This window comes from Ambystoma mexicanum, chromosome 1q, assembly GCF_040938575.1.
Source record: "Ambystoma mexicanum isolate Mex_15411 chromosome 1q, UKY_AmexF1_1, whole genome shotgun sequence".
Taxonomy (NCBI): domain Eukaryota; kingdom Metazoa; phylum Chordata; class Amphibia; order Caudata; family Ambystomatidae; genus Ambystoma; species Ambystoma mexicanum.
In genome coordinates this window covers 254,826,442-254,839,293 of record NC_090922.1, presented here as the reverse complement: position 1 = coordinate 254,839,293, position 12,852 = coordinate 254,826,442, and the positions used below count along the sequence as shown (strand labels likewise).

The following is a 12,852-nucleotide window of genomic DNA, read 5'->3' as shown; positions in this document are numbered from 1 at the left end:
AAATATATAACAATCTCCAAGATCTACAGAGAGGGGGCCAGACTACTTCTAATGGTACCCGATTTCAAATGAAAGTCCAGGATCCAGAGATTCCTGCAACCAGCTCTCCAGGAGGAATGGATACTTCATCTGACTCTGTCCCCGCTGAGAAGGTCAGGCCTGCAACTTTAGCTGTGCTTTCTGCTTGGATATTGAGCGGAGAAAACACATAGCAATAAGACATTTGAAGTTGCGGAGACAATCCAACATTTATTTATTGTTCGCTTGTTAGGCGCTTATACAGGAAGTTAATACTGTTTCAAAGCGCCCACAGGGCAACAGGGAGGAGACAAGGGAAGAGAAACAACAATTAAAATACATAAAATATTAAATACAGTGGGGGAGGGCGAACCTACTATGCCTTGTGGGTATTCAGAACGTACAAGTGCAGAAGGGAGAGGGAATGGGATAGGTGCTGGGTGCTCATGTGTGAGCAGCAGGTGAAGTGCAATGTAAGGGAAGTGCGATCCTCCAGGGGTGGAGGGTGAGCCGAGGCAAGTGCTGAGGATAGACAGAAGCTGGGGCCATTTGGGTGTGGGAGGTCAGGGCCCTGAGGATGAATAAAGGCCCTGGACCGCAAAGAAGCAACTGTGAGATTAGCATAGGAGAGAGGGAAGGAAGGAGGAGGTAAAGAGGAGGGTCTTGAGGATCTTCCGGAATTCAAGAAAGTCCTGCTCAAGACGCAGAGGGAGAGGGAGGCTCTTCCAAAGAAGGGAGCCAGCTAAGGAAAGCGATCAACCACCTGCCCTCTGTTTAGCAAAATGCTTTACACACACAAGGAGTTGGTGCCAGAGGAGCCCAGAGGTCTAGAGGGGGAATATTTAGTAAGAGTTGCAGCTATTGTGGTCCCCGGCCCCTGACAGCCTTGTGGATGATATAGAGGGATTTGAATTTAATCCGTAAAGCAACCAGGAGCCAGTGAAGACTTTCTAGGGCAGGAGAGATGCGGTCCCTGGGCTTGAGGCCAAGGATAAGTCTTGCTGCCCTTTCCTGGATTAGCTGGGGTGGGGTGGGGGGTGGTCGCAAAGTGGACGAAGGTAGATTCAGGAGGGGGCTATTGAAATAATCAAGCCTAGAGAGAACCAGGGCTCAGATAACATTGAGCTTCTAGGGGAAGGTGAGAAAAGGCAGAATTCTTTTAAAAAGTAAGAGTGAAAGTGGGACTTCTTGGCAATGTCCTGAGTGTGAGGGAGGAAGGAGACAGAGGAGTCGAAGATGACTCAGAGGCTTCTGGCTTCAGAAGAGGGAACAAGGGGGTCCCATGGAGGAAGGCAAGAGTGAAGGGAAGAAGTCAGGTACAGGGGTCCCAATTGGAAGGATCTCTGTTTTGCTGGCATTGAGGCAGAGATCATTGGAATTGCAGCAGACCTGGATGGCAGAAAGGCAGTCAGGGATGATGGAAGGTGCAAGAGGGTCAGTTGGAAGTTTGAAGAAGAGTTGTGTGTCATCAGCATTACACTGGAAGTTGGGGGAGAAGGAGGAAATGAGGGGGGCCAGCTCAGTGATGTTTAAGAGCCAAGGCGAGAGAATACAGCCCTGGGGAACACCACAGGTTGAGAAGGAAGAAGGAGAGGAGAAGGTGCCCTGGATGACTTAGGAGGAGTGGTCAGTTAGGAAGGAGGTCAGCCAGTCCAGTGCCCGCTCCGAGATACCAAGGGTGTCATGGAGCCTTTGTAGGAGAATGGAGTGGATCAAGAAGGATGAGGAGAGATCAAGAACGATGAGGACAGCAGGGAAGTTGGAATCCAGGGATGCAAGCAGTTCTTCATGGGTGTTCAGAAGAGCAGTTTCTGTGACTCTAGATGCTCTGAACCCAGATTGATGGTCGTGGAGACCGCCAACAAGTTCAGTGTGAGAGTTGAGTTGGTACAGAGCTAACATCTCCAGCAGTTTCCCCAGGAAGGGAGTGATGGAGATGGGGCGGTAGTTGGCTGGACAGGAAGGGTCTGCTGACGGTTCTTTAAGGCGGGGCGCACAAGGGAGTGCTTGAGGGAGGAGGGGAAAGAACCCATAGCAAAGCAGTGGTTACAGATATCAGCGAGTGCAGGTGGCGAAAGAGCTAATGTTGTCCTCGATGGTTCTGGATGAGAAAGGGGAAACCTGTTTGGGAGAGACCTTCATGGAGCGGACAATTCTGGTGATTTCTTCCGGTGAGACAAGGGCGAAGAAGGAGGAGGTTGAGTGGCCAAGGGAGGCAAGGGGGAGGGATGGGAGAGTGAGTGACAAGGCTGTTCAGGATTTCCTGAGGTTTGGTGATGAAATGAGGGGCGAGTGCGCTGCTTCGGGCCTGAGAAGGAATAGGGAAGGAGGATACTCCGGAAGGGTTAGCAAGTGCCCTTCAGATTTTGAAAAGCTCTGCCGTGTTGTTGGCAGCGCCAGATACCCGTGCCTGAATGTGGCCCTTTTGTTGGCACGGATAGAGAGTCTGTATTGCCTTTGGTGCATGTGGCAGACCAGTTTGTTGGTGATGGACAGGTGGAAGTTACTGAGAGCAATGTCAGTGGTAGAGTCGGAGTTGGGAGGGCATGGGGAATAAAGGTGGAAGGGAAAGCAGCAGCTGACACTCGTTTCATCGGACGGATGTTCATGAACGAGGTTGGTAGGGCTTTTGGAGGAGAGGTTACAGAGCCATAGGGACCCAGGTAGAGGAGAGAAGAGTGGTCAGACCAAGAGAGAGGGGTGACAAGGGCAGATGAGAGAGAGAGGGAGGTCTGAGTGGATGGTGGTGTTTAGAGTGTGTTAAGCAGAGTGCTTTGGACCAGAAGGGAGCATGGGGAGGGATAGAGAAGTGCAGAGGTCAATGAATTAGTTTGCATGTTGTGCCAGGGGAATCCAATTGGATGTTAAAGTGATCAAGGAGCAGCAGGTTGGAGGACCTTGACAGTATGGAGAAGCTGAAATCAGCCCATTCAGAGAGGAACAGGGAGGTAGCGCCTGGCGGCTGGAAAATGGTAGCAATGGTCAGGGGGAAGGAGAGAGAGATAACCAATTTGCATCCCAGGCTCTCAAAGGAAGAGTAGAGCTAAGTGGGTAAGATGGAAGAAGGAACCCATTCAGGGAAGATTAAGGCAACCCCATAGTCAGCACGATGGTGTTGAGGCTTGGAAATAATCTTAAAGCCGTAGAGTGAGTCAAAAGCGGTGACTGAGCATTCTAGCAGAGTACCACTCTAAAAAGCTACAACTCGCATTGTGGATCCTTTTTAAAATTGTGTGTCATCGGGGATCGTTTTCAGAATCGTGTGTCAAGCTACAGGTCGCCCTAAAACTTGTGACCCACTCAAAATACTAGTCTACCTCGGGAAGTGTTTGAACTTGGGCCAAGCAGTCTCTACACCAAATGCCCATCTTGCAGCGATGCAAGCATTTAGGGAACCCTGGACTGAGCTTGCCACAGTCGAACCATACGCTGCACAATTCTTAAATTCTTAAACTCCCGCCCAACCTCCCAGGGCTTTATTCCCAATGAGTACCCGGTGAGGGGGGTGTGGCGGCCTCTGGCTTCCCAGCCAATGGGGAGGCTCAGAACGCGAGCGTTACCAGACGGTAATCCCGCCGCCCTGAGCCTCCTCAGGGCTGGCGGCTGCCATCTCCCCTTGCCGGGGAATGAGGGAAATCTTCCCCATGCCCAGAATTCCCTCACTGCCCTCCCCCCACCACTTACCTTCTTTTCTGTTCATTTCGGGAACGGACACGCTGGGAACACTTGTGTCCCCATCGCGTCCAATCCCGATCTGCGTCAGGCCGTCATGGAAAGGAAGAAGGGACTATAAATAGTCCCTTCTTCCTTTCCATGGTGGGCATTTTTTTGTTTACTGTTTTTACTGAGCGCCATGGAAAGAGAGAAGGGATTATGTGTAGTTCCTTCTCCCGTTCCCATGGCGGGCATTTTTTTTTGTTTACTTTTTTCTATTTTTTTTATGGCCGCCATGGAAAGGGAAAACAGACTTCATTTTCCCTTCCCCGGCAGCCATTTTTTTTCAGTTCCAAAATGCCGCGTATTTCGGAACTGAAAAACAAATGCTTTTTAGTAGCCCCATTTTATGGGCCGGGAAACTAATAGCAATAGGCCCCTCGCAGGGGGGTGGGGGATTATCATTTCAGGTAATGCCCCGGGGCCTTCATTGAGACCCTCGCAAATGTCCCCGGGGCATTACCATAAGTGGATCTTCTGTTGGCCTAGATGCACTGCAAACGGCTCCATGCACTGCTACGTTCCCTTAAGGTCATCTTTTAGTGGCCATTACATCAGCTAGTAGCTTAAGAACACTACCATTTCTGCAATTCTCACAGGCGGTGTTCCGTCTCCATTTACATTTCTCATTTGCTCACAGCAGCCATAACACCTTCTCCCTAAACGTGGCCGCTCGAAGCTCCTTACCACTTCCCATGGGCCAGATGCATTTGGTTCCATAACACACCCTAAACAACTGGTGCAGTATAAGCAACAGAGAGCAACAAGTGAAGACGACCAAACATTACAGGTTTACTCCTTATACACAGGGATCAGAAGAGAATACCATCCATGATTTTTTCCCCCAGGTTCACCCCCCCTTAAAGCAGGAAGTCTGTTGCACCTCTAGCTCCCTTGCAAAGCTCCTATACGCAAATTGGATTCATTGTTCTTCTCTTTCAGTCCCAGACATCAGGGCCCATTAGCTTTTACTGCCACCTTGAACAGATGGATCAGGCTTACAATTTAATTGCCCCATGTATTAGAGCAAACTCTGGTTGCCTGTGTTTAATACAGAGACAATAGGGGAGTGAATGCTTCCTGGGCTGGTAGTGAAAGGAGTAACCAAGTCTGATATTTGAAGGTCGGCCACTAGGCATTCTCGCTCCACACCCATCCTGCGCTGCAAACTCCAGGTGCGGTGTCACCCGACTAATAGGCACGGATATACTGGGGTGTCACCTGACTAATACGATACTCTGAAAAAGATATGGCATGTTCATGGCAATGGTTGTCTGATGTGCTATATGGTGCAACATCCGGGTATGATAAATCTTCACTAAGTCAAGAACTGAGTAAGGCAATACCAGGATTACTTACAGGTTCCTTTCTTTACTCTTGGGATCTTCTTTTCCTCATCGCAGATCTCCCTCCCACCCTGTTCATACTTGGGACTTTAAACTGGGTTCTTGGCTTCAGACAATAGTTGGTTATCGGGTAGAACAGTATCTTATATCCCCACCCAATGAATGGGAGGAGCTCTGGAAAAAGAAAAAAAAGAAATAATGTTTCCTCATTATACTGCTTCCCAGCAGAGGTTTATCTGGTGGCTGGCACCCCTCACTATGGGCCTCATTACGACCCTGGCGCTCCCGTAATGAAGGGTGCCGGTATGGGACTGGCACCCTTCATTACGGGAGCGCCTATTACAGGTTCCCTTTGCGGGACTCGGAACAGACGTCTGGTAAAACCAGACATCCTTTCCGGGTCCCACGGGGGGAAGAGGGAGCTAATAACGGGCCATTTGTAATGTGCTCCTCCAATGTTGGAATGACCCAGTAATTCCCCATTGAAGGAACCCGGTATTGGAGCCCGGTATGGAGGCAGCCATGGCGCTAATAGCACCATAGCTACCTCCATACTCATAATGAGGCCCTATGTCAGGGAATGTGGAGAATATTGGTGGTAAGGAACCAGGGCATTAACCCTAACTTGGGCAATTAGCACCCATTCACCATATTCTGCTCAGTTAGCACTAGTTTATCATCTTCTGCTTTACCATTGGGTGACTGCAAAGAAGGCAGTAGAGTCCGTCTACAAAAGACATTCTAGATCCTGGGTTGTGTTCCAATTCAAAGTTGTACACCTCAAGAGTTAAAACCTGTGTATTAATTTTGGTTGTCGAACAATGACTGCCTGTAATAGATAATGCCTGGACTAGTGGTTTGGGATGTGTCTGGATACTAAATGGCATGCCCCACAACAAGAACTTAAAATGATCCTCACACGCCAAATCCTCTCTGCAAGATAGAAGAATTCTTATCTGCTGCCCTCAAACCGCACATAGGTCTGTGGGTTCCCTGTATTTTCGTCAACACAGGGACACCCCCACATGGGAGCCAGAAAAGGTGCCCTCAACCACAGACAGTGCCAGTCACAACCAACCACACTAGAATCCCCTTAACCTAGCATTTCACGCTCACAATCCACCCACAGCCTTCTACACAGTCCCCACTAGTGCTCTTGCCCAAGTGCTGCTAATCAGGGCCCCCACTGTCCAACAGTGTTTTTTCCCATTTCAACACGGTTTTATGAGTTGTGCATAAATAACTGGAAGGGTGGTACCAGAACGGAATTGTACTTTTTGACGGACTATAAATGGTTGCAAGAACCGAAAGTTCTAAAAATGCTACCACCAAAGGTGTGTTGTATAGTGAGTGGAGTGTTGCGGGGGACACCACCGCAGCACACCCACAAAAAAAAATTTAAAACGGGGGTTGCGGGGGTGTCCCCTGCAACACCCGCTCACTATACTTTACAGTATAGTGAGCGGGGTATGCGGGGGAAACCCCTGCAGCCCCCGTAGTATGTATGTGTGTTCGCATGAGAACGGTGCAAAGTTTTGGTGGTTCGCACCTTTCTCATGCGAACATTCCGGCCGCGGCAAAATCAGCCATGGTCGGATCACTTAGAACCACCAGAACTGCGTTACAGCAGACCAATTAGAAGAACTTACTGCATCATGGAACAGATGATTAGCACCAGAGTCTCCATGAGACTGACATAAAAAAATATGTGGCAGAGATCTCAAGCTCTCTGTGCCCTCTCTAAAAATAGTGTTGGGGAGTACATCCCACGCCTCCAACATGCATGAAGATACAAGCTTCGAACATCCCGGTGAAGAAATGCATGGCATAAAGAAAGCAGCTCCATGCATGTAGAAGTTCCAGTGTAGGCTTAAAATGTGCAAATAAACATGCTTTAATGAGCATTGTCCCCAAGGGACAAGTAAACTATAACTTGCAGACAATGTACATGGGTATACCCACATACCTCCTAACAAGTATAGTAGTATTTAACATTAGTCTGGGAACCATTAGGGGCACTCATAGTACTAGCAAATAAAGGTGAACTTTTTTCATCAATTGCATAGTTGACACATAAGTAGGCTTCAAGACAAACTCAGCCATTAGCCCAAAATATCAGCCAGACCCTTGCAAATAAGCACACACGTACAAAGCTGTAACTTCCCACAACAAGACTGAATGCCATGCAATGATTGGTCAAGGCAGGCAGGCGAACACATTCTCAAGCCTGGATTTTGGTAGTGTGGTCATGCAAGAGCAACAAAGAAATAACAGACCCCAGAGTTAAGGAACACATACTATACACGGATTGGTTGAAATACATCAGTTTAGCTGAGTTCCCAGGCCTGTGTTCAAAAGATATATAACGTATGTTCCTAACCAGCACACTGAAACATATCACAATGAAGGACACAATTGAGCAAGGGTGAAACAATGAGCAGTGCAGGGGATACATGTTCAGGAAGAATGACTTAGATGCAACACTGCCCTCAATGAAAGAGATCCAATCACTAAGACAGGAACCATACAAGACATGTAATTCAAACAGAGTAGAATTAATTAGGTATTGAGGTCTTTTATGGAAATTGAAGAATAAACCTAACAGTGCACACCAAAATACTATTTAGGAGTACAATACTTTCGTGTATATACATAGAGACGCATTCATGCATTTAAAAGAGAATACAGTTGGCAAACATTCTAACCCCCAGTTCATAAGGTCAAGAGACCGAGCCAATGCACAAGCCATGAGAAAGGAAGCATTGAAAGGGAAGTGAGTAATGTTTCCAACGAGGAGTTGCAATGTTAAGCTGTCAATGAACAACAGTTCATAATGATGGCAATGGTAAGTTGGTGCCAACGATGAAGTTAATGGATGGATGTGAAGGATGTAAAGTTATCATTTTGTTGCCACATCTCACACAGGGATTGGTTGAAATCTATCAAGTAGCTCACTCCACGAATACTCCTCGTGCAACAGCCAATCAACAATTTAGTCTAGACGATACAAATTATAAAGAGTAGCATCCAATCAGCATCATGAGACAGAAGATGATCTCAGTGCGAAATAATTAATAAACTAATGTCTGAGCATGGTGATGAGGATAGGAGGAGCCAATAGGGCTAAGTATTGTATAGATTCACCTATAGTACAAGTGAGGATGCCCAATCACGTGCTGAAGATTTGTGAATAACTTGTAACATTTGTCGTCATTTCACTTCTGATACTTACTATAAATGCAGCCATTTTCAGAAGTCATGTTGAATGTCTTCTTTATTATTCCCAGCCCGGGATGTGTTATAATAAACTTTTTTTTCTCACATCTCGTGCTTTCTTTTTGGCTCTTTGGATTGATTTTTTTATTTTTGGATTTGTGACTTGCCTTACAATAGGGACGAGCGAGATGAAAATCCAGAATAGCTAGAAATGGACCACACCTATCAACAAAACGGAGCCCTGGAAAAGAAATCAATCAAAGGCTTGACCAGACACCCATGTTTACACCTTTGAGCTGGCCGCTGGAATACTGTGCAAAATTGAGGCGCGAGTAGAGTTGCCACCTGCCCGGATTTCATCCACACTGACCTCATTTGTACAGCTGTGTCTGGTGTTTCCGGCTGACAGCTAGTTGTCAGGTTTCATGTCCCTGTTATAAGTTCCCTGTCAGTGATTTCTTTGATTAATTATTAATTTTCATTGATAATTTTGTTTATGTTTAATTTTTTCCTTCATTCTCCTTAACTATCATACTATCAGGAGAAGTGTGTCCCAATCCAGCATGGTGGGAAAGAAGAAGGGAATCAATCAGGTATCTGATTGGTAGTCAGGATGTAAACTGGTGATTGGATGTCCAGGAGTCTTGGGAGCAGTTTCAAAGTTCTAAACTCCCTTTCATTGTCTTTCCTGAAGCAGGAAGGTCATGTTTCCTTTGATCTGTGTATTTAGACTTTATTTTGAGACTTGAAAAAAGATTTTGAACGAAAATCCATGTTTAATGAACTTTCCTCATCGTTGCTTTCTAAAGCCTTTCTTTTTTGAAGATTGTGAAGAGCCTTTATTTCAAAAAATATACTTCTGTGAAGAAAGTATTAATGGCTTTGATGAGAAGAATATTTATTCTAGTTTAGGTATTTAGTTAAGGAGTAACTTGTATTCTGCTCATTAGTGACTGTATGTTTAAAGTGGAGTAAGAAGCTCTTCCCTCACGCAACTTTATAATTTTGACTTTAAATTTATGCTTTGTATGTAACGTTTCCAAGTTATTTGGTAACTCGTATTTGGATTGAGTTTCTTATTTTAATGAAATGCCATTTCGATTTCATTCTTAATGATTCTATCATTTAAGTTTTTAAAAAAAGATGCGAGACGGTTTGTAACACGTTTCGCGCTTTGAAACGTTTACTGGCTTATGTGCATGCGCGTATGACGGGGTTGTAGGAATCGGTAAATTCCTGTCATCGCGCATGTTATGATTCTGGTTCCTTACTTGCTTACATCTGCGCAGTAGACGGTTGGTTAAGAGAAGTGTTCTCGTCTATTTCACATGTATTTTATTTTATTATGGACGCGCATGAGCGTAATAGGTTCACTTTTGAATGAACGCTATTTACTCGCGCATGCGCATCTAATGTATTTGTTCAAAGGCCTTTGAATACTGTTTACTCGCGCATGCGAGTTTTGGCGTTTCAAGTAATTTCAGTCCACTAGTTACTAGCGCATGCGTGAAAGATGTTTTTAAAGTTTGAATGAACACTTTTGCTCGCGCTAGCGAGTTAGAAGTTTAATGCTAATTTCTGATTACATTTTATTCGCACACACGCTTGAGAAATTAACAGTTTGTATGAACACTTTGTTTAAAGTTGCATGCAGAAGTTAAATGGAAAACTGTTTCTGAACTTGTGAGCAATTTATCTGTGTTGGAAAGGTTTACCCTTCAACAGATTATTTATATGTTAAGAGAGTGTTCAGTTTGTTAAAGAAGTTCTATTTGACTTCCAATAGAATGTGTATAGCATTCTCTGAGAACTAAATGGAAATCTTATGGACTTTGTTTAAGAGTCATGGACTACAAGATTTATCTGTAATACTTTTAAAGAAATCTTTAATTTTCATCAAAAAAACTATTTAAGCATCAACAGCTCTTCAGGGAGACTTTACAGGTATTTCTTTACACAAAGTGGGAACAGTGGAGAAAGGTTTTAGTTAATGAGATTTTAATGTTGTTTGTTTATATATTTCTACAGGTTCTCGACTACAAGAGGAGTTACCTGTGTCTTTTGTTATTTTCTCCACTTCCCCCTTTCCCTTGAAGCTGTGGAGATTTCTGCTGTTTTTAACCGGTAGTTGACTTCACGGTTTCGGTGGATTGTGGGGGCTCAGCAGCGTCCGCAGACTCAGGTACAGGACCTGACACTAGTAAATCCTGGTTTTATCACATTTTACCTCACCCATGGGACTGCAATGGGAGTTAGAGGATTCTGCAGTCCCAAGAAAAGGGCATTTTAATTTTTCTGCAATCAGATATAGCAGGCGTAGGTGTTGGAGGCATCCTTGCCTAGTGCTAAACCCCTGCCAGAGTACAGCAAGTTCCACTTCATTAAGTCAGGGAGGAATGCACAGTTATCTTTAGCCAAAGAAAACACAGAGTAGTGAAGAACATGAACCCATCCACAGAAACAGGTAAACAAACCAATGGAATATCTTCTGTGATCGATATTTTAGTAAAGGACAAATGGGCTGGGTGATTTTGCTTCGGTCTGCAAAAACTAATCAAAAGGGCATTTCTACCTACCTCATTGTCATTTCTTACTTTGGGGTAGTGTTTCCCCACGTTTCTTCAGCACCTCGCACACGAATAAAAAGTTATTGAACAGAAACTGCTTAATGTTTAAAGCTGATCCACTAGCTAATCAACTGAAGACGTGGAGCATCTTTTGGACAGAATGTCAAAGTATTTTTTCTACCATTCTACTGATGTCCTGTATAAATTATTTCAGATAAAGTGTGCCAAGCACCAAGATGGCTGACATGGTTGTATGTTGTGAATAATATGATATGGCTGATATGGTTGTATGTTGGTTGTATGTTCCTAGTTTCCCTCCCTCCACCCGCCTCCCAGCCCGCCCCCTCGCCTGAATAGCAATTGCCGGGCCTAGTGCCTCGGCGTCCCTGACTGCACGCCACTTTTTTTCAGGCGTCTTGCAGGTGATTGTTGGCCCCCACGCACCCTGTTGTACTGGTTTTACCCTTTTTAGCCCCCCAGAGCCCCATCCAGCTCTCTTGTTCCCGACCCCTTTGCCCATCCTACTTCCTTGATTCTCTCCCTCTACCTGTATCCCAGCCCGCCCCCTTGCCTGACTGGGCATCAGAAACCCACTTAGAACACACGTCTAGGGCAGCCCCTTTGGTGAAGGACCGAAGGTAAAGGACAGCAGCTCCTGAAGAAGCAGCTCCAAATCGTATTGGCCCATTTGAGCCTGTGGTGTCTGCAGCCGTCAACCAGCAGCGTCCGACCAGGTAGGAGACTTATACTTGCTGCTCTTCTGTGAAGTATACAAACTCATCGAAATTCATTCTAACCCTCCTGTTGAGTCCTTCTGCTATTAGATTTTGACTCTAACCAAACACTGCCCACGTAATTAGCCCTTTTGCGTTCCTGTTACTGCTACTATTGTACTTACCGTCCCGTGTTAGGCCCCTTCTCCCTCTATCCAGGTGTCCCAAATCTAAGAACTGCTATTACATCTACTGGTTTTGCATTTACTTGTATTGGATGTACTGTTGTCCGCTGTGTTAGGCCCTTTCTCTAGGGTGAACAATTTAAAAAGTAAAAAAACGGGACGGGCAACTAACACACAAGTGGGACTAACTCTTGAACGTGGCTGTCAGGGCACTACACTTCAGTAGCAGTTGGAGGAGAAGGGCGTTCAAATGTTACTGTTCAAATAAACACATATTATAATTCATTTATCACAAACTAACACTATCTTAATTTGTAAAATGCATCATTTCTTCTGTGCGAGCTGTGCCTGCCAGCTATGAAGACCTACTACCAAAAACCGGGACACTGCAGTTTCCAATGGATACATAATCTTGACCGTGCTCCAATTTCCGGGACAGTCCCGGCAAAACCGGGACTTCTGGTTCGCTACCTTTCTCCCTCTATCCTGGTGTCCCAAATCTAGGAACTGCTATTACATCTACTGCTTCTGCATTTACTGTGGTCCTCTTTGTTAGGCCCTTCTCCCTCTATCCAAGTGTCCCAAATCTAAGAACTGCTATTGCATCTACTGCTTTTGCATTTACTGTTATTGGACTTACTGTTGTCCCCTGTGTTAACACTTCCTACTCCATCCCACAAACTTGACTGACATCCCCTCCGGGTGGAGATACAACATCAACAAGGACCGCCTCTCCGACCCATCATCCAGCCCCTTCTGCACCACACCCATCCCCCATAACTCTTCCCTTCCCCCGGCGCATAACCTCCGCTCTAGCCCCTAACCTCATGTACCCCCCTATTCCCCACATCGGGTCGCCACCTACAAACCTTGCCCCCAAACACTGATACACTCTGACCCCCCCCCCCCTTGAACATCTCCCCAAACATTTTTCCACCTATAACTCTAAGATCAGAGGAGCGCTCTGGCGCGCCAACCACCCCACACCGGAAACCCTCATCGCACAAACCTCAACCCACCCGAACATATCATCCTCCCTCGACCCCCCCTGGCATCTATTGAGAATGGCCCCCCCTACTCCCCGTCCGTACAA

General features: G+C 45.9%; 1 protein-coding gene across 5 annotated transcripts in view; it reads right to left on the bottom strand.

Annotated features, from left to right (window-relative positions):
• The window catches only part of LOC138527208 (zinc finger protein 718-like), a 561,133-nt gene that overhangs the window by 409,938 nt on the left and 138,343 nt on the right, over positions 1 to 12,852 (bottom strand). The window contains exon 2 of one of the 5 annotated variants that reach the window (XM_069638323.1): positions 5,092 to 5,252. The exons of the other annotated variants lie outside the window; for them this stretch is intronic. The gene's annotated coding sequence lies outside the window, so the exon portion shown is untranslated. The remainder of the gene's footprint in view (positions 1 to 5,091; positions 5,253 to 12,852) is intronic. 5 annotated transcript variants of the gene reach the window in all.